General features: G+C 35.4%; 2 pseudogenes; one reads left to right on the top strand and one right to left on the bottom strand.

Moving 5' to 3' along the window:
• The window catches only part of LOC110202203 (uncharacterized), a 118,969-nt pseudogene extending 96,576 nt beyond the window's left edge, over positions 1 to 22,393 (bottom strand).
• Positions 22,392 to 26,319, top strand: LOC110202199 (PITH domain-containing protein 1 pseudogene; annotated as a pseudogene).
• Positions 26,320 to 27,071: the final 752 nt, after the last annotated feature.

The raw sequence follows: 27,071 nt of genomic DNA, 5'->3' as shown, positions 1-27,071 counted from the left end.
GTGAATGTCTAGGTTAGACTTGACAGAAAGTGAAAATAATACAGAGTCTTATGGCAAGACATGTTTTTCCATGATTGCATGAGGCAGAAGGGATGTGAAAGGGAGAGGTCCAACGCAACCAATCATTTTGTTTGCTTGTTTGTTTTTCGTAGAATACATCTCCAAAAAGTACAATGGAAGGGAATAAGTAAGGTTGACATGGATGGGCACAGAGAAGAAAGCAATTGTAATAAAAGAAGGAAATTTTCATCTGGTCAGCCTTGGACTCGAAAGCACATGGATTGAATAGAGGACAGTTTCCTAACCACGGAAAAATGGATCAGTGGAATGTTCCATCCTCCCCAGTGACAATGGTAGTTGTGAGACAGAGATTTATTTATACCATCTCCATAGCAAAAGATGAAATAAGGATGGAGAGATAATCTCTGCCCCTATTTTACAAATAAACTAAATCACAAAAATGTAAAGTACCTTGTCCAAGATCATAAAGTAATTGGTTGAGTCACAATTCTAATTGGTGCCATAGATATCTGATTTCCAAAATAAAAATTTGTAAATCTTACAATGCTAAACAAACATGACAGTGACCTTTTATAATTAATAATTAAATTCTCATAACATCTACTAGGTTGTCTATAAACAGTTTCATGTTGAAAAGTGGAAAACTTTTTGGGAATTTAATTTATTCAATTAGAATCATTTTTTTCCCTCACCTATGATCACCAGATGGGTCAGAGGTAATTTTGGCATACATATAAAACATGTTTTCCATAACTAATTCAACCACAGAACGCTCTGGGGATAGAAATATATTGGTGGAAACTCTCGACAGCCACGTGTGGGAACTGAGAATAGGATTAAAGGCTATGTTGTACATTGCATCTACTCTGTATATCATGTGTGTATTACTATACATGCATACATATGTATATATATATGCATACAGACATACATATATGTTAAAGCATGTTATTATTCCCTAGAATGTAAGTTCTTTGAAGGCCTATCTAACTTTTGTCTTTGCATCAGAAGTTGGGCACAGAGAGACAGAGACAGAAAGACACACACACATACACACACACACACACACACACACACACACACACACATATAGAGAGAGAGAAAGCTTTTTTTTTTAACAGAATTGTAACATAGGTTTAGATTTGGAAGGATGATAAAGACTTTTCAGTTTAATCTCTTCGTTTTATAGAAGACCAGAAAGGTGAAGAAATTTGCCCAAGGTCACACAGCTATTACATAACAGATGCAGATTTGAACCCAATTCTTTGGGCAGCTGCATGGCATAGTGGCTAGAATGCTGGGCCTGGATTCAGGAAATCCTGAGGTCAAATCTGGTCTTGTAGCTATGTGATGTTGGGGAAATCACTTAACTCTGCCTCAGTTTCCTCATCTGTAAAATGAGCTGGAAAAGGAAATGGCAAACTACTCCAGTATTTTTGCCAAGAAAACCCCAAATGGGGTCACAAAGAGAGAGACACAACTGAAATACCAAACAACAACCTCTAACTACAAAGTCAGTACTCTTTCTCCTATGTAGTTATACAGTTATTCCTATAAAGTGTATAGATGGATGGTGTCATTCTTTAAACCACACAAGGAAAGAGACAACCTCTGACTGGTCATAGAAAGAAGCTATAATAAATTGTTGCCTCCATGCTGAGGAGTATTGAGGCAGCTCTATATCAACAAAGAATGATTAAAAGACATATCCAGAATAAAAAAAAATAATAATTTGGGGAATTAGAGGGGGCACAAATACTTGGATCAAAACAGGCCTCAAGTAGGAAGGAATTAGTGATGCTAACAGACAGAGAAAAGGAGAGAGAGTATTCTAGGAATGGAGGAGAGATAATCTGTGCTGAGGCACAGAGAGGAGAGATAACTTACAGAGAAAACATTCTACTTTTTAAGGAATTCTGCTTTGTTTGATAATAGATATTTGCTAGAAGCTATTTTTTTTCCAATATTGGGGGAGATTAGAGGGAGAGAAAGGAGATTCTTATAAAATAAAAAAATAATTAAATTAAAAGCTTCTTTTAAAAAATATTATTAAAAAGAGTTATCAAGTTTTTTGAAGGATAGAATTTCAATCCCAAGTTTCTTTGTTTTTTTTGATGTTAGGTAGACCACTTACCAAGTTGATAGCCACAGTGGTGATTAACGGATGAAGATAAGAAGATCGTTGAAATAATTTAGGTGGGGAAACATAATATTTATTTTCTTAGATTCAGACACAGTCACAATGGAATTTTATTATTGAATTATCTCATTTGACTTTGGAAAGAAGCCTCTCACTATTATTTTAATACATGAAGAAACTGAAGCTCAGAGAGGGGCTGACTTAACCAAGGTCACAATTTGTAAATGAAAACCTAAAGGAATGCCTCTATTGGCATATCACAAGTATCTACTTTTGGTTGTGATGGGGCACTAATGATGGATGCCTAAAAGGCCCTGGACTTTCTCACATGTCCCAGGTCCCTGGCATTCACCTGGGGCACAAGGCCCTTCCTAGTTAATAGTCCTTTCAATTGTCCTTGTATTGTGGCTTTGACCCTGCCCCAATTTCCAATTATCTGTTATCTCTAACCTAGCCCAGCCCATTGTTGTCTGTTCCTACAGATCACTTTCCACCCTTAATTCCATCTAGACCCCTTCTCCCAGTCACCCCAGGCTACTTGGCCACTCTTGGATCACATCCAGATCTTCCCATAGCCTTCTGTATAAAAGGTCCATCTTGCCTCCATTAAATTGCTCAGATTTTAAAAATCTGGCCCAAAGCACAGTCTCACTAGGAATCTCACTCACCCCAGCCAGTATTTTAAATCTGTTAACTGTGATCATTTAACATAGATAACTGTGACTGAAAGAAGGCTTGAGCAGAATTCTTTCAAGGCAGGATCTGTATCTTTTGCCCTTGAATTTCAGGGTTTCCAGCACCCCTAGACCTCAACAGTCTGAAACTGTTTAATTTTTGCTTCTTTGTTTTTTGTAAATGGCTTGGACGAATACATAGAAGGCAAATATTCAGATGCCATTAAGTTACAAGAATTGAGTAACACATTGAAAAACAGAATTAAGCCTAGAGAGTTTAGAAAGATGGACCAAATTAAATAAGATGAAAATTCACCACAGTCAATGTAAAACTCTACATTTGTATGACAAAAAAAAATAAAACAAAAAACTTCACAAGTAAAGAATGACAAGGTTATGGATACATGGTAGCATTATGCAAAATATATCTCTGTTTAAAACCATTTAAAGTACAATAAAAGTCAATAATCATATATGGTAAACAAAAAAGGTTAATACTATTCTAGGTTACTTTAAGAGAAGGTAATGAGCACAAGGGAAATGAGAGTTCTTTTACATTCCATTCTGGCTAGGACACTTCAAGGATAATGAGTTTAGATCTGAGCCCCATTTTTTTTTTTTGGTGAGACAACTGGGGTTAATTGACTTGCAAAGTCCCACAGCTAGTGAGTGTTATGTGTCTGAGGCTGGATTTGAACTCAGGTCTCCCTGCCTCCGGGGCCGGTGCCCTGGCTGGTGCGTTATCCACTGCACCACCTAGCTTCTCCTGAGCCCCATTTTTTTTGAAAGATCTTTTCAAGAAGTGCACTTAGGAAAAGGTGAACAAGATGATCAGTAGACTGAAGAACCTGACAAAATGATCAAATAAGGAAGTAGGTATATTTAGATTGGAGAAGATAAGACTTAGAGATAACACAATTAATTTCTAGATGCAGAATGAAGATTAGATACTTTCACCTCCAGCCAAGAGGAATAAGTAGGAGCAAAAGGATAAAGATGTATGGAGGCAGACTTTGGAAATAAAATATAAATAAGGAAATGTGTCCTTACAACTCAAGGGAAAAGGCTGCCTCATTATCAGAGGGCTCTTCATCAAAGGAAATCTTCAGGCATAGTCTAGATATGTTTTTGTCAGTGATATTACTGAAGGGATTCTAGATGAGGTACGCTATGAATCAACTAGTTCTTGAGATCACATTCAACTCCGAGATTCTGTGATAAAATATCTTAATGTTTCAAAGTGGTCTGCATCATTTTATTTTATCCTCACAAAAACTTTTTAAAGTAGTATTGTTACCATTTTTATAAGTCAGAAAATTGAGACTCAGAGACATTAAGTAACTTAGTTTTAATTATGTCAGTAACATACTTATATCATTAACATATATTACATACTAAAAATATGGTTAAAGAATAATTTTCATTACTTAATTATATGTGACAAGAAGCCTAGAAGACAGGGAGACCTGGGTGCAAGTCCTGCCTCTGAGACTTAACTGACTGTATGACTTAATGTCACTCAATGTCTCTTTGCTATAAGAAACTTAAAACTCAGAGAAAAAAAAGATTCAGAGAAGGTACTGACCCATTGAGTACTGAGATTTTCCTCACTCTAGACTTCCCTATATGAATGCATTCACCTGTCTGGCCCCTATCCCTATCTCTGAGATTACACAGAAAGTTTTGAAGCAATAACTTAAATCAAAGCCTTCTGACTCCAAAGTCAGTTTTCGTGCACTCACTACCAGTCGTTATAAAACAAGAATGCTTTTGTTTGACCTCTTTTTGTCATGGATCTTTCACTCTATTAATCACAACTTGCATTTTTTAACTTGTTTTTTGTTTGTTTTGTTTTGTTTTTGTTTTGTTTTGTGAGGCAATTGGGGTCAAGTGTCTTGCCTATAGTCACACAGCTAGTAATTGTTATGTGTCTTGAGGCCTGATTTGAACTCAGATATGTGTGTATGTGTGTGTATATATATATATATATATATGTATATATATATATATATATATATATGTGTGTGTGTGTGTGTGTGTGTGTACGTGTATATATATACGTATACACACATATATATATAAACAAAATAGGTATATATTCTCTCTCCTTTGTCTATTTTTTTCTGTCTCTGTCTCTCTCTGAGCAACTTATTAAGTTAACAAAATACAGAAAGTGGACAGCCAAATGATAATGCAAACCTCAGAATACAACTTTCAGTTCTAGATAAATCTATGTGTTTTTTAAAAAGCTAATGACATGTATAAAATTGTAGAAACATTAGCCTTGAGAAGTCTTTGATGGTTACTAAATGGCAAATAAAAGGATTATAGATATTTCTTTACAAAGATATTCTCACAAACAAAAGAAAAAATATGTATATATGTGTGTCTATGTGTATATATATGATATATAAAGTATAAAATGCTTTACAACCAAAATATAATAAAATTATATTCAATGCTTGATCTTTGAAGAACATAGAAATTAATTAAAATATTAAAATTAAAATAAAAAATAAAAAAATAATTTAGTCTTAATGGGTTGGTGTATTGAAGAACAAATAATAAAAAAAATAAAAATCATCAAAGGAAATGGCAAAAGTAAAACAGCATACAATATAACTTTTGGGATATAGCTAAAACTTTCCTTAAGGGAAAATTGGCAGCTAGATAGGGAAGTAAATAGAATAAGGAAATTGGAAGGAGGAAGCCCTGAGTCCAAATCTCATTCTCTTAGTAACTGTGTGACCCTGGGCAAATCATTTAAACTTTGCTTCATCTGTAAAATGAAATAACAATTGTACTTATCTGATAGGATTGTTGTGAGATAACATGTGTAAAGCACTTTGTAAGCCTTAAAGGGCCATATAAATAACTTTTATTATTATAGTTATTATTAGTAGTAGTAGTTGTTATAGCAGTAGTAATTGTAATTTTTGTAGTAATAGTTGTATCACTAAACACTTTCATCTAGAAAAGAACAGAACAATAAACTTAACATTCATCTAAAACAAAACACAGAAGTAGCAATTGATGGGGTTGGGATCTGAGCCCCAGAAAAGAAAAACACTACACTTTGTCACTTGGCCAAATCTCTGGAGTTCAACTGAGGCTATAATCCCATCAACTGACCCTTCTTTGTGGCTACATCCAATCTTGCCTCCATTGTCTTGTCTCCCTATGGCCCCAAGCTACTTCCCACCTTTGGTCCTATCCAGGCTCCATTTCCCTGGAATTCCATTACCTCATAGAGTACTTGGCCACTCCTAGATCCCTCCCACAGGCTTTCTATATATAAGGTCCATCTTGTCTCCATTAAGATGCTGAGATTCTTAAAATTTAGCCACTGCTTAGATTCTTATAATCTAGCCACTGCTCAGATTCCTTAAGAGTCTCCCCAGTGACAGATGTTCTGATAAACCTTGTCTTTGACTGAAAGAAGGCTTGGGTCAAATTCTTTTAGGCAGGACCTGTGTGGGTCCCAGGACCCCTGAACCCCTAAACTGCATCAGCAATGAAATTCAAGAGTAAATAAACATATTTTAAAATGTACATTCTAAAAAAGAAAGGTAAGTTCAAAGGAATCAAAAGCAGAAAAATTGAATTAATAAAAGAGTAACAATCTTGTGAAATGAGATCCAATAATAGGAACAAATCGCTAGTAAATCTAACATTTTAAAAGAGACAGAAAAAATAATTTGCAAATGTCAAAAAATGAAAAAGGAGAAATGATAGCAAATTAAGTAAAAGGAATTATTAAAAACTATTTCTTCTAAATATATCCCAACAAAATTAATAACTAGATAAAATTTAAAGAATATTTACAATTAATAAAGTACACACACCAACAAAACAATCTAAATAACTCAATTTCATATCAAGAAATTGAATAAGCCATAAATTAATCCGAAGGCAGGAGAAAACCCAAGACCAAGTAAATCAACAAGTGAATTCTATGAAGTTATCAGGTTAATTAATCCAATATTACATAAACACTGTGTGGCAAAAAAAAAAAACAGATGGGAACCTGCCAAGTTTCTTGTATGATAAAAGTAATGTTTTTAATAACTAAATCACACGGGGGGGGGGAACGTAAAAGACTAACATACTTAATGAATGCAAGTAAAAATATTAAAGACTACCAAATAACTTACAATAACATAATCAATATTATAAACTCAAATTATATTGGACTTTTTGACCAGGAACACAAGATTTGCTTAATAGAAGGAAAACTATAAATAATAATAATAGTAATAATAATAATTTATTCATATCAACATATGCAGAAAATGAACTTTAGAGAAAATATAACATCAATTTCTGTTAAAAACACACATACACACAAAATAATATGGATGAATCTTTCTTTATTATGGTAAATAACACCTATCTTAGACCAAGATCCAGCATCACCATTAATGAAAATGTGTTAAAGACCTTTCCCATAGTATCAGGAATGTCCATTATCGTGCTATTTTTTTATATAATTCTAGAAATGCTAGCAATAACAGACAAGAAAAAGAAATAAAGGTATTGTGTATTTTTTTAGAGAAATCTAAAAAGTTAAATGAAATAATTGATAGTCAGCAAAGTGGTAGTGTTTTAGACAAGCCCAGATAAATCATCACCTTTTCAGTGAACTGCAAATGAAATTCAGTAGGAAAAGTCAGAAAGATTAATTCCATTTAAAATAACCACACAATGTATAGAATATCAGGGAATCTACTTACTAACATAATCATAAGCATTAAGGCAACTAAAAACTTTCTTTATATAAATAAAGACAAACAAATAATAATTGGAGAAGTATGAATTGCTCATGTCCAGGCTGCACCAAATTGATAAGAATCTCTTCTTTGACTTGTTGCTAAAAAATAAGGAGATGGGCTTTAGGGCCTTTCTCTCTAGGGCTAAAACATGGGACTCAGCTCTTTGATTCAACATTTTATTTTTAGGCAAAGGATATTAGTAAAGGACTATGTAATTTTATTGGTTTAGGTTAGGAGCAACCTTCAAAATCAAGGTCAGCTGTAAATAAATGAGGACATATGGCATCTTCAAATGGATGTACAACTTAGATGTAAAAGGTCACACCATGAATAATCTAGAGAAGTAGCAATTCTTTTCACAGTTGTGGATAAGATTAGGATGGGGATTTCCAAAGCAAAAAAAAAAAAGTGATAAAAAGAATCAGAGGAGATAAAATGAGTAATTTTGATTAAATAAAATTGAAAAGATTCTACATAACATGGTACATTCAAGTAAATTTATTTTATTTTTAAATTACATTTTATTTTTCCCCAAATATATGTGAAAATAATATACATTGTGGAGTATAATTTTTATTGAACAATGCTCTGAAAATGATGCATTAAATATTTCTGTTTTATGAATTTTGTTGTGAGATTTTCATGCTCTAACACACAGTCAATTTATTTATTTATTTATTTTTGGAGATGCCATCTACTGCTTAAAAAAAAAAGTAAATTCTTTTCCATTCCCATTCATTTTTCCCCCAGAGATCTATTCACATCCAAGTTTTGCAGAATTTTATTCACCTCCTTATTTTGCTTCTTGTTTATTTTTTGGTTAGATTTACCTAGTTCTGAGAGGGGAAAATTGAGGTCTCTCACTATCATAGTGTTATTGTCTATTTCCTCCTGTAACTCATTCAACTTCTTTAGAAATTTAGATCCTATACAATTTGATGCATATATATTTAATATTGATATTGTTTCATTGTCTATGGTACCTTTCAGCAAGTTATAGTTTCCTTACTTATCTCTTTTAATTAGACTTATTTTTGCTTTTGCTTTATCTGAGATTATGATTGTTAACCCTGCTTTTTTTGCTTTCGCTGAAGCATAACAGATTGGGCTCCAGTCACTTATCTTAACTTTGTTTATGTCTATATTTCAAATATGTTTCTTATAAGCTATATATTGTAGGATTCTGGTTTTTAATCCATTCTGCTACCCACTTCCATTTCATGGGTGAGTTCATACCATTCACATTTATAGTTATGATATCTAACTGTATTTTTCTCCATCCTGTTTTAACCTTGTTTATACTTCTCTCTTACTTTCATCCTGTCCCTCCTCACAAGTGTTTTACTTCTGATCACCACCTCCCCCAAGCTGCCCTCCCTTCCATTAATCCCTCCCCTACTTCTTTTATCCCTATCTCTTTTTACTGCCCTATAGCATAAGTTTGATTTCTGTATCTAACTGAAAGTTTATGTTGTTCTCTCTTTGAGCCAATTCTGATGACAGTAAGATTCAAACTTTGCCCACAACTTCGCCATCTTCACCTCCACTTTGATAGCTCTTTTACACCTCTTTTGTGTAAGATAATTTACCCCATTTCATCCTTTTCTCCCTCTTCTCCCTTCTTTCTCAACCCTTTATTTCATTTTTGGTGTTTTGGGGGTATCACCCTATCAAAGTCACCTTATATTCCCACCCTCTATGTATGTTCCTTCTAATTGCCCTTATAGTAGTAAAGTTTTTAAGAGTTACAGATATTATCTTGCCATGTAGGAATAAAACCAATTTAACCTCATTGAATCTCTTATGCTTTCTCTTTCTTGTTTCATTTTACCTTTTTATGTTTCCCTTGAGTGTTGTATTTGAAAGTCAAAATATTTCTTCATCTCTGGTCTTTTAATTAGGAATGCTTGAAAGTCCTCTATTTTATTGTAAATATCTATTTTTCCCCCTGAAGAATTAAATCCTAATGCCTTTGCCTCCTGGAATATCATATTCCACGCCCTCCAATTCTTTTCTTTTAATTTATTTTGATGTATCAACAATCACTTCCCTAAGCTTTTGAGTTTTAAATTTTCTCTCCCTCCTTCCTCACTTCCCTCCTCAAGACAGCATGCAATCTGATATAGGCTGAACATACACACTCCTATTAAACATATTTTCACATTAGTTATGTTGTAAGGAAGAATTAGAACCAAAACAGAAGAAAAAAAAGATCAAATAGTATGCTTCGATCTGCATTCAAACTCCATAATTCTTTCTTTGGATGTAGATAGCATTTTCCATCATGAGACTTTTGGAGATGTTTTAGATCCTTGCATTGCTGAGAAGAGCTAAGTCTATCACACAACATGGCTGTTGCTGGTTCTACTCATTTCACTCAGCATCAGTCTATATAAGTCTTTCCAGGTTTTTCTGAAGTGCACCTGCTCTAATAGCACATTACTATTCCTTTACATTCATATACCACAACTTGTTCAGCCATTCCCCAATTGATGAGCATCCCCTATATAAATATTTTTGCACATGTGGGTCTTTTCCCCATTTTTATGATCTCTTTGGGATACTGCCCTATAAGTGCTACTGCTGTGTTGAAGGGTATGAACATTTTCATAGCCCTTTCCTCCAGTTCTTTAAAGTGGAAGTTGCTAAATCCTGTTTAATCCTGGCTGTGGTTGTACAATAGTTGAATTGTTTTCTTTCTAGATGCTTACAATATTTTCTGCTTGACCAGGGAGCTCTGGAATTTGGCTTTGTTGTTCCTTGGAGTTTTCATTTTGAAATCTCTTTCAGCTGTTGATTGATAGATTCTTTCAATTTCTATTTTGCCCTTTGGTTCTAGGGTATCAAGGCAGTTTTTCTTGATGACTGCTTGATATAAGATGTCCAGGCTCTCTCTTTCTCTGCCTTTCTCTCTCTCTCTCTCTCTCTCTCTCTCCCTCTCTCTCTCTCTCTCTCTCTCTCTCTCTCTCTCTCTCTCTCCCTCTCTCTTATTTGATCATGGCTTTAAGGTAGTCCAATAATTATAAAATTATCTCTCCTGCATTTGCTTTCCAGATTGCTTTTTTTAATGAGAAATTTCACATTTTTTTCTATTTTTCGGTTTTTATTTTGTTTTATCCCATCTTCATGTCTCCTGACGTCATCAGCTTCCACTTACCCAATTCTAATTTTTAAGAAATTATTTTCTTCAGTAGGCTTTTGTACCTCCTTTTCCATTTGGCCAATTCTATTTTTTTAGGTTATTATTTTCTTCAGTGAATTTTTGTATATCTTTTACATATTTTACCAAGCTTTTGACTTTTTTTCGTGATTCTTTTGCATTATTCTGACTTCTTCTCCCAATTTTTTTTTGTTTTCTAATTTGCTTTTTCAAATATTTTTTAAGCTCTTCTAAGAATTATTTTTGGGCCTGAGACCAAATTGCACTTTTTCTCCAAGAATTCACGTGTCCATTTTGACACTATTGCCCTCTTCTAAGTTTGTACCTTGATAACCCCTAGGTAACTTTCTCTATTCAAGTTCTTTGTTGCTGTTGTTTTTTGCTCATTTTTCTGCCTATTTTGTGACTTGATACTTTTATGTGAGAGTTTGTATCTGCTCTTGTTTTGTCCGAAGCTTCTTGTGCCAGGGCTCAGGACCTTGTTACTGTCTTCTACTGGGCCTCTTGGCATAGCTGTTGGCTTGCAATGGAAAGGGAGGGGTGATCCCTGCTGGTTTGTATTGGAGGCCAGGTCATCCCTGTTGGCTTTCCTTGGCTGTGGAATTTTGCTGTTAGCCTGCCCCAGGGGCAGGGTCTTGCTGCTGACTTACTATAGAGGTGGTCCTCTCTGTAGACCATCCCTGGGGCTGCGATCTCACTGTTGGCTTTGACCTGGGGGGATATGGTCTTTCTGCGAGCAGGGTGTGGGGTTGTGTTCATGCTACTGGTAGGTAATGGGAACAAGGACTTAAAGGTGGCCTATGTTAGGGGTGGGGTCATTCGGGTGGGCACCTTGTGCTGCACAGACTGCTGGCTTGCCTTGAGGTTACTGGCTTGTAGGGTTGCAGGGCTTTGCTGGTGGATTGCCCCAAGGCTCTGGGCCATGCTTCAGACCCCTGCTGTGTGGCCTGCTGCTGCTGGTTTTGGACCTTGCTCCTATCCCACCTTACTGAGACAGACCTTTCCTGCTGAGCTGGTAAGCTGCTTCCCTGCTCCTAAATAGGTTCAGAGGTGGTTTTCAAATTGATTAGAGGAGGATTTGGGAGGATTTGAGGGACTTCTTTCCTTACTCCACATCTTGGCCACCTTTAAATAAATTTAGAAGAGGAACTTTTTTGCTGTGGAAAAAAAAATCTTTGTAAAAAGTTTTCCATAGAAAAGTCTAATATCCAAAATATATAGGAAACTGATTTCTATATGACAACAGGAGTCATTCCTCAATAAATAACTGGTCAAAGTATAGGAATAAGCATTTCTCAAGGAAAGAAAACAAGGTAATTAATAATAATATGAAAAATGTTTCCAATCGCTTATAAGAAAATGCTAATTAAAATAACTGTGAGGTTCCAACTCATACCCATTAGTTTGACAAAGATGAAAAATTATAGTTATTGGAAAGAATGTCAGAGAATAGGCACAGTAATACACTTTCAGAGCTGCTGTGAATTAGCCCAAAACATCACTAAACTGTGCATACTCATTGACCTAGAAACACCACTACTAGTCTTATATCCTAAAAACCTCAAAGACAAAGGAAAGGACATATATGTGCAAAAATATGTCTAGCACCACTTTTTTTTTATTATTGCAAACAACTAAAAAAAAGGTTTTTTTAAATAATATGACTGCTTTAAGAAATGATTAATCATCAGAAAGCTTGTGTGAAATATTATAGAATGAAATGATCAGAACTAGAGCAATGTATACTAATATAGTAACAAAAAATTATAAAGAAATTTAAAAAAAAACACCTTGAGTTACTAAACTATTCCAATTAATGCAATGCCAAGCTGTAACTACTAAAGTCTGATAAGAAAAGTTGCTACCTACCTCCAGGTAAAGAGATGGTCTAGGTGTGATAGAGAATGAGACAGACATTTTTTGACAGGATGCATGGAGTATGTGTATGTGTGTGTGTGTGTGTGTGTGTGTGTGTGTGTGTGTGTGTGTGTATAAAGGGGAGTTTTTTGTTTGGTTGTTCCTCTTTTGAAAAAAATAATCAGGAAAAGAGAAAATAATAATGGTGATGTTGCATAAAAAACATAAAAGGAAAGAAAGAAGGCTTGGAAGAGGATATAAAAAAGCAGGAGAGCTTTGAAACAAACATATTGAATTTATTATATGCTTAAACAAATGAAAAAACCAGTTTGCAGTAGACAAACATGATTTTTTAATGCAATATCGTTTTCTATGCTCTTTTTTGCATCTGGAAATACACATTAACTGGTGTTCATTAAGTACGGAATCATATTTTAATAATTATTTTAAATATTTATTGAATAATTTTTGAAAGCCAATATTACAAACTGTTTAGCCAAGAGATCTAGGGTACAATGAGGCTATGTGCAATGGACAACTAGTTAAATTATTTTTTAAAAATACTGAATTTTTAAATTACTATGATTAATGATTTCAGTGAGAACTAGGTCTCCTGATATGGAAATTCCCTCTAACAATTCAACTTAGGTCTGCGACTTAGAGTCATAGAAAGCTGCCAGGGAGCACTTATGAGTTAAGTGATATACTCTTTATTATACAGCTTACACATGCCAGAGACAGGGATTGAACCAGGTCTTCTGTTTCCTAGGCCATCTCTATAGCCATTATGTCATGCTGTCATTCTATACTGTGACTACTCATAAACCAGCGAAAATAGTAGAATCACTGGTCAAAGCTAATCAACTCTTTAAAAGTAGTGACAGTAGTTCAAGAATATACTGATAAATGTTTTATAAACAGGTCTGAAAAGAGGAAAGACCAACTTTCAAGTTTAACCTACATTATTAACATTTTCTCTGTTACTTTCTTAAGTCCACGTAATCAAGAAAACAATAAATCAAGCCCTGCTTTGTAGCATTTGCTAATGTCTGATGTGAAAATGCTCACTGAAAATTTAACAATTAGCTCTCATAAACTGGCTGGAGCTGACTCCAGCTTACCAGTTCTGTAGTAGTTAATTCTCTGTCATCAGAGTGGTAGGTATCATTGGTCATTGGTATCATTGCTACTTGAGGTTCTACCGAGAGAGTTTGGAGATGGAATTCACCAAGTAAACACTCTTCTGATAAACAAGATAAAGGGATTAGTAGAGGAGATCAAGCAGTGCTTTTGTAATCATTCAGTAGAACCTATATTTACATCTAAAATTTCAAGTTGGGTCACTATAGTGTTTCACATGAATGATATCATATAGCTGAAATATATATTATTCTTATGTGTTGAAAACAAATCCATCTGTGAGCTCCTGCAGGGCTAAACCCAAACATTGCTGAAAAATGAGGTTTACATGGTATATATCACCCAGTGATTTACATTGATTTATTCTTAATTTGTAAGTATCTAATTGATCAGTAAGTACTCTGTAAATTGAGTGCAACCAAGATTTTAACTCCGCTTACATGCCATATGTAAACAGTTTAATCATTTTAGAAAGTATCTTGAGGAAAAATGAATGCAGATTTGAGATTAACCCCAGAGGAAATAATTTTGCTTTGAAAAACTTATGATGGGCATGAGTGGCTGCATCACGCAGCAGTGTGGGTGGGGGGAAGGGAAGGGCAAAAACCTATAGAGAAGTTAGCCTGAGAGAAATGAGAAAAAAAAACTCTCAAGAATCAAATTACAAAGACTAAAAAAAGAAAAGAAAATCATTAAAATGTGGGAGAAAAATGGGAGCTGAAGAGACTAATATTGATGCCTAGAGAACTCAACTGATAATGTGGCTTTAATGTTATGTTCCAAAGAAAAAAAAATCCAAAGCAATTAATAGTGGTATGTGTGTTTGTGCGTGCGTATGTGTGCGTGTGTGTGTGTGTGTGTGTGTGTGTGTGTGTGTGTGTGTTGAGGTGGGGGAGCATTATATAGTCTTAATAAAATTGTGTCATAATGTCAAAAGTGTAACTACCAGAATAATATGAGGCAAAGAGAAAAATGAAGATTATTTTATAAAGTTCATCTGTTTATTTTATAGCATCATAGACCTATACCTGGAAGGGACCTCAGAAGAGACAGAGTTCTTATTTTATAGATGAGGTGAGTTAGGCCTAGAGTGACTAAGTGACTTCCTCAATGTCACACAATTCAAAAGAGCCAGAATCAGAATTTGTATCTGGGTCTTCTAACTCCAGATCCAGTGGTCCTATTAAACCAGAGAAAGAGGAACATCAAAGAAGGGACAGGACCACTGCACAGGGTGGATGGACCAGCAACAGAGAAAAGGCAAATCTACTCAATATTTTCCTTTTTTTTTTTTCCCTGCCAGGGTAAGTGTCCTTTGAACCATAAAGGACAAGACAAAAATGCTAATAAGTGAGTAATATCTGATATTTATTTTTTTAAGGCAATTGGGGTTAAGTGACTTGCCCAGGGTCACACAGCTAGTAAGTGTCAAGTGTTTGGTCTGAGGCTGGATTTGAACTCAGGTACTCCTGTGCTCTATCCGCTGTGCCTCCTAGCTGCCCCCTGACATTTTTAAAATAAATAAATAAAGAGAAGATATTAAGAGAGCACTTCTATTTAAGTTATCTGGCACAGAAGAGCTATACCCTCTGGAAATGAAAGAATTTGGTAGATGTCATTACTGAGTTACTCTTAGTGATGCTGGAAAGAGAGAAGTACTAAGAAATTGAAGAGCAAATATTTCTGTTTTCAAAAAAAGGGAAGGGAAGAGTGTCTAAAAGCTACAGTTCACTGATGTAGACTTTCAGGCTTGTCAACATTTTAGAAGAGATTGTTAAAGAACATGCAGAAATGGAAACGGTGATCACAAAGAGAGATCATAACTTCATCAAGAATGGGTCTATTAAACAGGTGGATCAAGGGAACATTACAAATACACTTCACCTTCATTTTAGTGCAGCATTTCATAGATTATCTCATGTTAATCTTGTGGAAAAGATGGAAAGATGTAGGCTAGATTATTTCTATAATTAGATGGATTAAGAGTTAGTTGGAAGTCTTGATCAAAAAAGTAGGCATTGATTAATGACTCCATGACAACTTGGAAAGAGGCCTCATAATGGATTTCCATGGTGATTTTGCTTTGTTTTATGCTGCTTAACATAAATGATTCCATTAAAGTTATAGATTACATACTTGTAAGATTTGTAGATGACATAAACCTGGAGTGATAGCTGACTAGAGGACAAGAATCTGATTCAAGAAGACCTTGATAGGTTACAAAATAGGGTCAAACATACATATATATATACACACACACACACATACATACATGTATATGTATGTATGTATGTATGTATATATGTGTGTGTGTGTGTGTGTGTGTGTCTATATCCTTAATAGTGATAAATCTAAAGTTTCACATTTGGTTTCAAAAATCAGCTTCACAAGCACATGTGGGGAGGCATGACTAGAAAGCAATATATCTGAATAAATTATGTAGATTTTAGTATACCCAAAGCTACATAAAATTCAAGTGTATACTATGTGAGTTAAAATTATATTAATCAATATCAAGAAAAGAACAGCTTCCAAGAAGGGGTTGACTTGCCTGGATCTGACCATACAGGGATCATTATATTTATGCATAGATATCATTTTAGGAAGAATATTGATAAGCTGGAGAACTTTCTTAACAAGTATGGTGAAAGAGCTTGAGTCTGTAGCATAGAATCACACATATTTAATTTTAAAAAAAAACTAAAAATATAAAAAAAAATTCCTAGCTCACTGTTTATACAAAAATAGGCAGTGTGTTAGATTTGGCCTACAGGGTACAGTTTGCAGATATGTAGTCTATGCCACATGCAGTTGGTTAATGTACTTTGTTCATCCTAGAAAAATGAAGATCCAGGTGATAAGATAGCTACCTCCAAGTATTTGAAGATGCATGGAGCAAAAGAATTTGCATTGGATTTGGAGTCAGATAACCTGGACTTAAGTAACAGCTCTGTCAAATAGACCTCGGATCTGGGTGACCTTGGAAAAATCACTTAATTTTTTCTAGGCTTTGGTTCATCTCTAAAAGAAAGCAGTGGCAGAAACTGACTAAATCATGCATATCCTTTGCTCCAAAATACTACCAATACTCACATACACCAAAAGGTCAAATATAAAATGAAAGGAATAACATGTGCAAAAATATTCAAAATAGCATTTTTTGCATAATAGAACTGGAAATATAGTGCATGATCAATGACTGGAAAATTGATGAATATGTTTTGGCATCTGAATATAATTGAGCTCTCTAATGCAGTAAGAATTTATGAATATGAAAGATTAAGAAAAACCTGGTAAAATTTGTATGAACTGATGCAAAGTGAAGTGAGTAAAACCAAGAAAACAATGTATACAGTGACCACGACAATATAAAAGAAAACAACTTTTAAAAAATTCTGAACCATGTAATGACCAATTATGACTCCTAAAGACTGATGATGAAATATTTCCTATTTGACACATCCCATGTGACCCCTTGACAATGTTGAGAGAGAAGCAGAAGATGAAACATACATTTTCAGTCACTGCCATTTGTGGATTTGTTTTACTTGAATATGTTTAATTTTTAAAACTTGGAAGGCTTTTCTTTGTGAATGACAGTTTGACAGGGGGAGAGTTGGCACATAGTGACATGAGCTAATGATAATAACAATGAAAAGAACATTGAAGAAGTATTTTTTTTAAATACACAGAATAGAGCAAGAATAAATTCAAGAGGGAACACAGAATCTACTTCTTTGCTGGCACATGGTGCTTATTCTCAACACGTACATTCTGATTATGACCATGGACAAGTTGGCCTAATCCACAATGTAATAGCCCAACTCCCATTATTAGTATCCCCTAAATGCTCTTGCAGTAATAACAGTGCAATTAGCATCCATTTCAATTGTTTCCCAGAGCTCAATTTCATATTAGCAACACAAGGAAATCTCCCATGCAACAACAACAGCAACAACAAAAAGTGCCATCTCCACCTTTGCCTGTTGGTGCCCAGTAGTCTCAGCACACTGAAATTTAGTTCATTCATTCAACAAATATAAATTCTGAAGTAAAACTTTATATTTTTGAATCCCACCATTAATTTAGTCTACCTACTGTGGGCAAAACCAACTTGACACAGCACAGTCTTTGATATTCAAAAATATCTATTGATTGCTTGATTAGCATGCATATAATTGGGTTATAGAATTAGACATATGAGAGAATACTGTCTTCTCTCTCCCCTTGGGGTTACTAATTTAAAATGTTGCACAATATTGGTGATAAGAAAAAAGACACTCAAATCAAGACTCATTGTGGAATAGTCAACTTGCTGAAATTGAATTCTGGAAGATTTGGTTTGAATTTTAGGTCTGACTAGCTATGTGACTTTGGTCCTATCAGCAAAATTTACTGAGTCTCACTTTTCTCAACTGTACATGGAGACTTATAGAAACTATCTCTGCATTGTTTGAGGATAAAAGGAGATAATTAAAGGAAGAATAATAAAAGAAAAACACTTTGTAAACTATGTAAAATCCACAGTAAATGTCACCTTCTGTTATTGTGTGGGCCTTTGGCATCATATTCGTATTTTATTCCTTTTATACTCTTTGTCCTTTGGTATTCCCTTAAGCTGCATCCTGTAGTAGTTTTTCTAGTATGGACTTGCACGTGATAATCTACTTCTATCCTGGTTATTCACTAATATCCAACATAATCACTGATATCGTATCAGTCAAAAGGCCCCATAGAGACCATCTAATCAAACCAGTCTGTTCAAAGTAGGAATCAGTTTATTATTTGCTGGCTTCCACTTCTCACTCTACTTTTTGGACAAAATTCCTATATAAAATGGATACCTATCTGAACTTTTCATTATAAAAGCATTTTAGACAGAATTCTCTCAAAAGTTCAGTCTTAATGAGAAATCATTGGGGAGATTACATAATGGCCTTTATCTTCCTAATATGTTCTTATCTTTTCTCAACCAACTGCATATTTTATTTATGGCTGGTGAAATTTTCATTCAGCCCTTTTAATGCTTCAAAATTATCCTTTGAAGCAGACTTCTGGGGAAACCTTGCATTAATAAAGCAGCAAAATGATGAAAAATTAGTTTAGTATTGTTGTCTATTCTTTGGTTGGCTATTCTCTCCTACCTTCCAACAGTTCTTAGTTAGGTAAAAATGATATTTAACTGCTTCTTTTAAGTAGCAGTTGGTGAATCAATCACGTGTACTTATGCATATAATATAAATTAAGAACTCCATTGAGTAGATAACCAATTGGTGGTTGTCATAAATCTGTTCATCTATTTATCTTTTCTTGGTGTCTTGTTTATCTTAAGATGATAACTATATAACTTTATATGTGTTATTTATATAGATCAAATGAAGTTCTATTTCTATAGTTATGTGATACTTAATTTAATTAGTACCATTAGCATGGGATTTGTTGGTAATTATTCCTCATATAACTTTACCACAACCTTACTGACATCTCACTGTGGCCTGGAGGTTCTTAAGTTTGCCTCCAGCACAAACTCTGGCAGGTCCAACCAAGATTATATGTTAGCTGTCCAAGAACCAGCCTTGACATGATCAGGGAGTCTCATTATCAGTTTGTCCCTTGGGTGTTTTTTTTTTCAGTAGGTAGTGATAGAAACATAATAAAGAACAAAATGCGCATCAATATAGCATTAAAGAGAAATGCAAAGAAAAACTAGATTTGAACCCTGACTCTGCTACTTACTATCCATGTGAGCAAGGGAAAAGTCACCTGACCTCCCTAGATTTCAGTTTCCCTTTTGGCAAAATGAAGAGAATGAGCTGGATGAGTTTTGAGTTTCATTTCAGCTCTTAATCCTTCAGTTCTACCTACAATTCTTCTATAAGACAGAGGAAAGGGATTTATACCTGTCTTTATATTTGGGAATCAGTCCCTCTTTTAAAAAAAAAACCAATGTTCTTCAGTTCTTCTTTGTAGATAGCATGTGTCCTCCAGGTTTTGATGAACTAAAAAACATTAAAGCTCTTTATAAACATCAGATTCTGTTGTTTTTCATAACTTTACTTTCTGCCAACATATTATCCAATACCCACAGCAACCTCTTCTATTAAGTCCACTACATAGGAACCTAGCCTTCTCTTTGCAAAGAACGACTTAAGTTGTAACTGAAAAGCAATTAAAATACAGAGTACAATCAGAAATTGGAGCTGCATAGTAAAGAGAATTCCAAAGAGGTGAAGTGAAGGACAAAGTCTGTTCAATAGTTCTCTTTACTTCCTAAAGGCCAAAAAACCTGAATGTGATTTGATGAAATCTGTCCCCCTCCCCATCTTAATCACTTTAAAAATGCAGGCAAGTCAAAGCTTAGAGCAGGTGCTTCAAAGCCCTGCCATCTGTTTTCCATATGCAGCTGCAAGGGAGAAGGGAACAAAGACAGACGTTGATTTATTCATGAATGAAGGGCACACTTGCTTCACATCCACATCCTTAGCAATGATGAGAAACACTGACAGACACATGGATGACTCAATAAGTATCCAAGATTAGGAGGATTCCATAAATCCATCTCTCAGGCCTACTCATAATCTACTACTATTGCCATTACTCAAAGGAGGTCTATACTAAAGGACTTAACAAGGAGTGCTGGGAGACTAGTGATGAAAGAGATAAGACATCAGGGGACCAATGGAGAAAAACAGGTATTTTTAAGGTGGAAAACCACAGAGGGAGCTAATGATCCACTTTTTTCCCATGGGAAGCCTGGATAGAGCATGAGACCTACTGACTGTTTTGACAGGGGCCACAAAATATTTTGAAATAGATGAAGATCAATGAATTTCAGATGAGAGAGAGAGTCCTAGGGTACAAGATGGGTTGAGACCTTTACGTCATGGACTTGGGTGAGAATTTTGGATAACGTAGTAAATGAACAAATTTAGTAGAAAAAACACCCAAGAAACTAATATGCTGGGAAGTATATTAAGCCAGACCAGAGATTTTTCTAAGAAGGGGAGAAATAATATTCAAAGGGCCAAATGATGATGTCAAAAACCTACAATAACAAAAGTTGTGGTTCCATTGGTTTAGTCAGTCTCAGCCAAGCATGACTCTACTCTGTCTCAGGATTTAAAAGGATAATACCTAGATAACTGTGTAGCATTTCAGCTGTGAAGAGGTAGGATGAGATTTGGGTGGATAATCTCTACTTGTTGGAAGAAAGGTGATTATTGGATTCAGAGAACAGTAAGGTTAAAAGCCACTTTTTATGTGGTTGGTGCCATGCCATGAAATCAGGTGGTTAGAAAGGTCCTAGGATTCAAAGTCTGATATGCAAGGAGCCAGGAAAGAAGCCCTGATACAAGTCATGAAAATGGATCAGACAGCTGGTTCATGATTCTAAGGAGGCAATTAGCTCATGATAATGAGATTTCAGGCACAGTCCACCTTGACCGCTCAGCATGACTAGCCCTCTGATTCTTAAAGGAATTGAGATCTAAGCCACACACTAGTCCTGGCAAAGAGGGCCTCTGATACATAATGCCAAACCAAACTCTAAGAGATTTAGTGTATCTTGATGAAATCCAAGAGTCCATGCATTGACTTTCTATCAAGTTAAATGTTATCTTAATATCTTCTGGAAGGCAACTGGTTTTATTTATGAAGTTCCTAACCAATAAAAAACATGCTCAATCTGTATGGAAATTAAAATGTCAGAAATAGCTATTAAAGATAGTAGAAATATATAGTAGCATTTGATCCCCACACTTAGTAGAAATTACTTATGGAGTTTATTAATTTCAAATCTCCATTAACATGTAAGCAGCCAGCAATTGCATAAATAAGCCCCCTGATGTTTTTGTCCTCAAAGGGGGGTGGAAATCAAGGAGATTTAAAAATACACATTCGAAAGAAGCACAGATACGAGCTAAGTCATAATGGAAAATTTTCATGCACTTCAATAGGCAAAACTTTCTCATCTCTGACATTCTGCAAAGCAAAACAAATGAAAGAAACAAATACACACATGCAAAGAAACTTATCCCATTTGTTTTTTAAATGAAATATATACCCTAAAGCTTACTTTTTTTTTTCAGATGGGATTGCTAAGAACTACCTTGAATTGCCATCTCAGTTTTCAACTTATTTAGACAAGAACAACATAATAGAGGTCATTCTTTACGAGATGAATAGTTTCAATATAAGTTGTGTTAGCAATGTGGTCAAAAGAAGTAGATTCTTGTGTGTAGGTTTCTTATTAAAGGCAAGTGAGACTATGAAGCTGAACTGGATGACCTCTAAGGGATCTTCCAATTCAAAGATTATATGATGTTATGATTATTAGTAAATTTTCACAATGCAAAAAGTCATGGAATAGGAATTTGAATTTTGTATACAGAGAGGGTCTATATGTTGCTTAGACTCAGCGAAACAAAACAAAACAAAACAAAAACAAACAAAAAAACAACAACTGAAGCTCATATTATCCGTAGACAATTGAAATGGCTCATAATAATAAAACTTCCAGGCACTAAATGCCTCAGCAGCTTAATTATTGTTAACAAACGCACGCACACGGTGTAGCAAGGCCAGAGCAGGGGCCGGGCAGGGGCTGCAGCGGGGCCTGAGTCAGCGTCATGTCGCACCGGCACAGTCACGGCAGGACGGCGGGGCGGCGGGTGAGCCGCTGGAGCAGCGCAGCCTGTTCTACGCGGCCTTACGTGCCGCATCTGCTTGGAGCGCCTGCAGTGCCTAAACGAGAGTCGCGAGGGCGGCGGCCGCGGACGCTTCAAGCCGGGAGGAACGGACCGACCTCACCAACTTTGTCGAAAGTGATGTTGATGAAGAGTCGCTGTTTAATATTCCGTTTACGGGGAACATTAAACTGAAAGGAATCGTTATTACGGGAGATAGCGATGACTTGCGTTCTTCAGGGATGAGACTGTTCAAAAACATTCCACAAATGTCTTTTGATGATACAGACCGAGAACCTGGTCAGACTTTTAGTATAAATCGAGATCTCACCGGAGAATTAGAATATGCTACAAAAATTTCTCGTTTTGAAAATGTCTATCATTTCTCTATTCATATTTCAAAGCAAAACAAAACAAAACAAAAACACACACACAAAAACCCCACAACCAACTAACCAAACAAATAAAAAACCAAAACACTGCAGCCTGACACCACAGAGGTGTTTGATATTGGACTGAGAGGAGAGCAGACTGAGATGCATGGACATGAGATGACCATATGCAATTATGAAGCATCAGCTAATCCAGCAGATTACAAGGTCCAGCAGTCACTCCACAGACACACTTCATTTCTTTCTTTCTTTTTTTCGTTAATTTATTTTTAGTTTTCAACATTCACTTCCATAAGCTTTTGAATTTTAAATTTTCGCCCCCTCCCTCCCCATCTCCCTCTCCAAGACGACATGCAATATGATATAGGCTCCACATATACATTCCTATTAAACATATTTTTCACATTAGTCATGTTGTAAAGAAGAATCAGAACCAATAGGAGGAACCACAAGAAAGAAGAAAACAAAACAGAAGAAAAAAAAGAGCAAATAGCATCCTTCTATCTGCATTCAAACTCCATAGTTCTTTCTCTGGATGTGGGTAGCATCTTCCATCATAAGACTTTTTGAGATATCTTAGAGCCTTGCATAGCTGAGAAGAGCTAAGTCTATCAAAGTTAGTTATAGCACAATGTGGCTGTTACAACGTTCTCCTAGTTCTGCTCACTTCAGTCAGCATCAGTCCACAACAAATCTTTCCAGGTTTTTCTGAAGTCATCTTTCTTATAGCACAATAGTATTCCATTACATTCATATACCACAACTTGTTCAGCCATTCCCCAATTGATGGGCATCCCCTCAATTTCCAATTCTTTGCCACCACATATAAAGCTGCTATAAATACTTTTGCACATGTGGGTCCTTTTCCCATTTTTATGATCTCTTTGGGATACAGCCCTAGAAGTGGTATTGCTAGGTCAAAGGCTATGCACATTTTTATAGCCCATTGGGCATAGTTCCAAATTGCTCTCCAAAATACACCAACAATGTATTAATTTTCCAATTTTCCCACATCTTCTCCAACATTTATCATTTTTCTGTTCTGTCTTCTTGGCCAATCTGATAGGTGTGATGTTATACCTCAAAGTTGTTTTGATTTGCATTTATCTAATCAATAGTGATTTAGAGAATTTTTTCATATGACTGTAGATAGCTTTCATTTCTTCATCTGAAAATTGCCTGTTCATATCCTTTGACCATTTCTCAACTGGGGAATGACTTGTGTTCTTATAAATTTGACTTAGTTCTCTATATATTTTAGAAGTGAGGCTCTTATCAGAGACATTGGTTGTAAAAATTATTTCCCAGTTTTCTGCTTCCCTCTTAATCTTGGTTGCATCACACTTCATTTTTTAAAGGCAAGCTGGGGCTCCTACAGAAGCTTTTGTGTCAGTGATGATGTCAGACAACCACTTTGGAAGAGAAAAGATGGGACTTGAGAGACATATGACTACTTCAGCCTCCGCAAAAGCTTGGTTGCTTGGGGCCTGAAAACTGAGGACACCAAACCATTGGAAAGGGCCACTGGATTGTTGAGGGCAGTTTGGCACTGTAGAAATTGGTCTTGAATTTGTTGAAAATCTGGAAGTCATGGATTTCCTAGTTTGAATGTGGCTGTGGACTCTTTATGTGTTCTTATCCCTTTGTGGCAGGACTTGTGTGTAACCTTTCTAAAAATCAATGATTACCACTACTGGATTGCCTATAGCATTCCAAGATCTTGAGATTTTGTTCACCTCTCCTTGCTTCCTCCCTCCTGTTTGTGTAAAGTATTTTATGTTTCTTATAGCTTAGCTATTCAGGTCTACCAGGTAGCTGCTACCCCCTCTTGAAGTATTCTGGGATTGTGACTGGAAAGCTAAACTCTTGACCACATTTATAGCTTTGCACCCTTTCTTCCTGCTTTTGGTAACCAACCTGTGAGGGTAGTGTCTGCTGGAATTGTTCACATGGGTATGGCCATCTTTGTGGTGACACTGGAATTTAGGAAAAAAGTGCTGTTTGTGGCGTGATGCTTAATGCCTCTTAAAAACCAGGAATCTTTGAGCTCTTCTGTGCACAGCTTTCTATTCCCTGAGAATAAGAAGCTTCCTAATAAATCTACACCAGGCATAAAAAACCCAAAAACCCAAAGACACACACAATGTGTGTAGATATGCATATATATATATATATATGCACACACACACACACACACACACACACATATATATATATATATATATATATATACACAGACTTGTGAATGCACATATATACAAAGTATAAATACAATAATACATATATATGTATATATATATATATATACATATAAACATAAGTATATGTATAAATATGTGTATAGTCACATACACTGCTCCTGTCATTTGACTTGTGAAAGTGGTAGAAAAATGATATTACTTTACAAAATGCTGGAAACATCAGATTGAGAAGAAACACAACCCCTCAGAAAAACTACTTCAGGAGAGACACTAAAATGGACGTGATAGAAAACTGCCACTCACATAAATGTATTTTAAGGATATGTTTGAAGTCATAACTTCTACTGAGATAAGAATAGTTATAGGATGCTGTTGCCCATCAACTCATTTATATATGATGCATTTCAATTAAGTATATAATGGAGAAATCATAAAAAAACAACTCTTATAGACTGCATGGTGATTATATAAGGACTTGGACTTCATACCTGACAGAAAAGGTTTTTTTTTTTTTGAGCTTCATATCATAAATTAGAGATAGGGCACTGCTTTTGAGAAAGCCATTATCGAGGCATTAGAAAATATGGGAAAGAGGAGATAGGTGAATATAGAAGCTGGAGAGGAGGCTGATAGATGACACATTACAGAGGTGCTGACAAGAGCTCAAATTATAAGTAGTCTTTTTAGCTGTTTTGCTGGGAGTTGTGCTGACCGGAAGAAAGGTATTTCTTTGCTGAAAGCTGACTGGATAAAACAAAATGCTCTTCTATTTGAAAAGCTGGTTTAAGAGAGGTAGCAGGAAGCTATTGCTATCTACAGTTTGAGAATGAACAATTCAAATCCAAAGCAAGTCTGAGAATTTGGCAGCTTTCCAGCTTAAGCTAATTGCTTAGCATTGAAATAGCTAAACATTATTTCAGCAGCCTGAAAGGGTGGCTGTGTGTTAAAAGAGATGGGTGCTATTTCAATGGACCAAAAGTAGTAGGGAAGCATCTTTACCAGAAGGATTGTGAGGCTGATAAGGGGAAAAGATATCATGGAATCATTTTTGCCTAGTTAAGAGACACGTATTTTAGACTATTCCTTTAAGACAGTAGTGTCAAATCAAATAGAAACAGATCCCTGTGGGCCGCATGTTGACTTAGAAAAATAAATTAACATCATCTAGGTTGTATCATGTTTGTATTTGTTTTATCAGACATTTCTTAATTACATTTTGATTTATTCCAGCTGGACTTAAAGGTTCTTCAGGTCATGAGTTTGACACCTGTACTTTAAGAGATCAAGGCCAACAGGAAATAGTTCTTAGTTTCTCCAAGTACATGGGTTTCCTTATTCATGTGCCTCACGGCTAAGCTCCAGTAAATATATGTCTACTATCCCCCATCAAAGTATGAGCATTGTAAGAGAAGGTACAATAGGTTTATGGGTAGACTTGATGATTTCTGACTTTTTTTACTTCAATTAAGTAAATGTAATGATTATTTTCACTTTTTTCTATTTCAAAACATTTACAATTAATCATTTTATGGCCTTCTATTTATTATATGTTATGATTATTCTTGATTTTCCATATCACATATTAATAATCCATGTCTATGTCTTAAAGATGCTATTATAATTGATTTTGATTAAGTGGAAAGCATATCAGCAAGGTCTCAGAAGCTACAGTTGTAAATAGTAGGGATCCATCCTTCCAATACTGGATGTTATCCCTAGGAAGTTAAGAGAGATTGAACAATAACCACATAGTCATTTCTTTAAGGACACTAACCTGATATGCAGGGGTTGGGTCAGGGGGAGAGAGAAAGAAATAGAGAGAGAAAGAGAGAGAGAGAGAGAGAGAGAGAGAGAGAGAGAGAGAGAGAGAGAGAGAGAGAGAGAGAGAGAGAGAGAGAACATCTCAATGTCTGTTTGCATATATAGGTACATATGGGTGTGTGTGTCTATGTACATATAGACACACATGTATGTGTATACACACATCTATGAGTAAGGAGAGAGATAGAGAAACAGACACAGAATTAGAA

Source organism: Phascolarctos cinereus, unplaced genomic scaffold, assembly GCF_003287225.1.
Source record: "Phascolarctos cinereus isolate Bilbo 61053 unplaced genomic scaffold, phaCin_HiC Scaffold_3;HRSCAF=262, whole genome shotgun sequence".
NCBI classification, from domain to species: Eukaryota; Metazoa; Chordata; class Mammalia; order Diprotodontia; family Phascolarctidae; genus Phascolarctos; species Phascolarctos cinereus.
The sequence above is the reverse complement of the archived record's forward strand: the minus strand, read 5'-3'. Positions and strand labels throughout refer to the sequence as shown.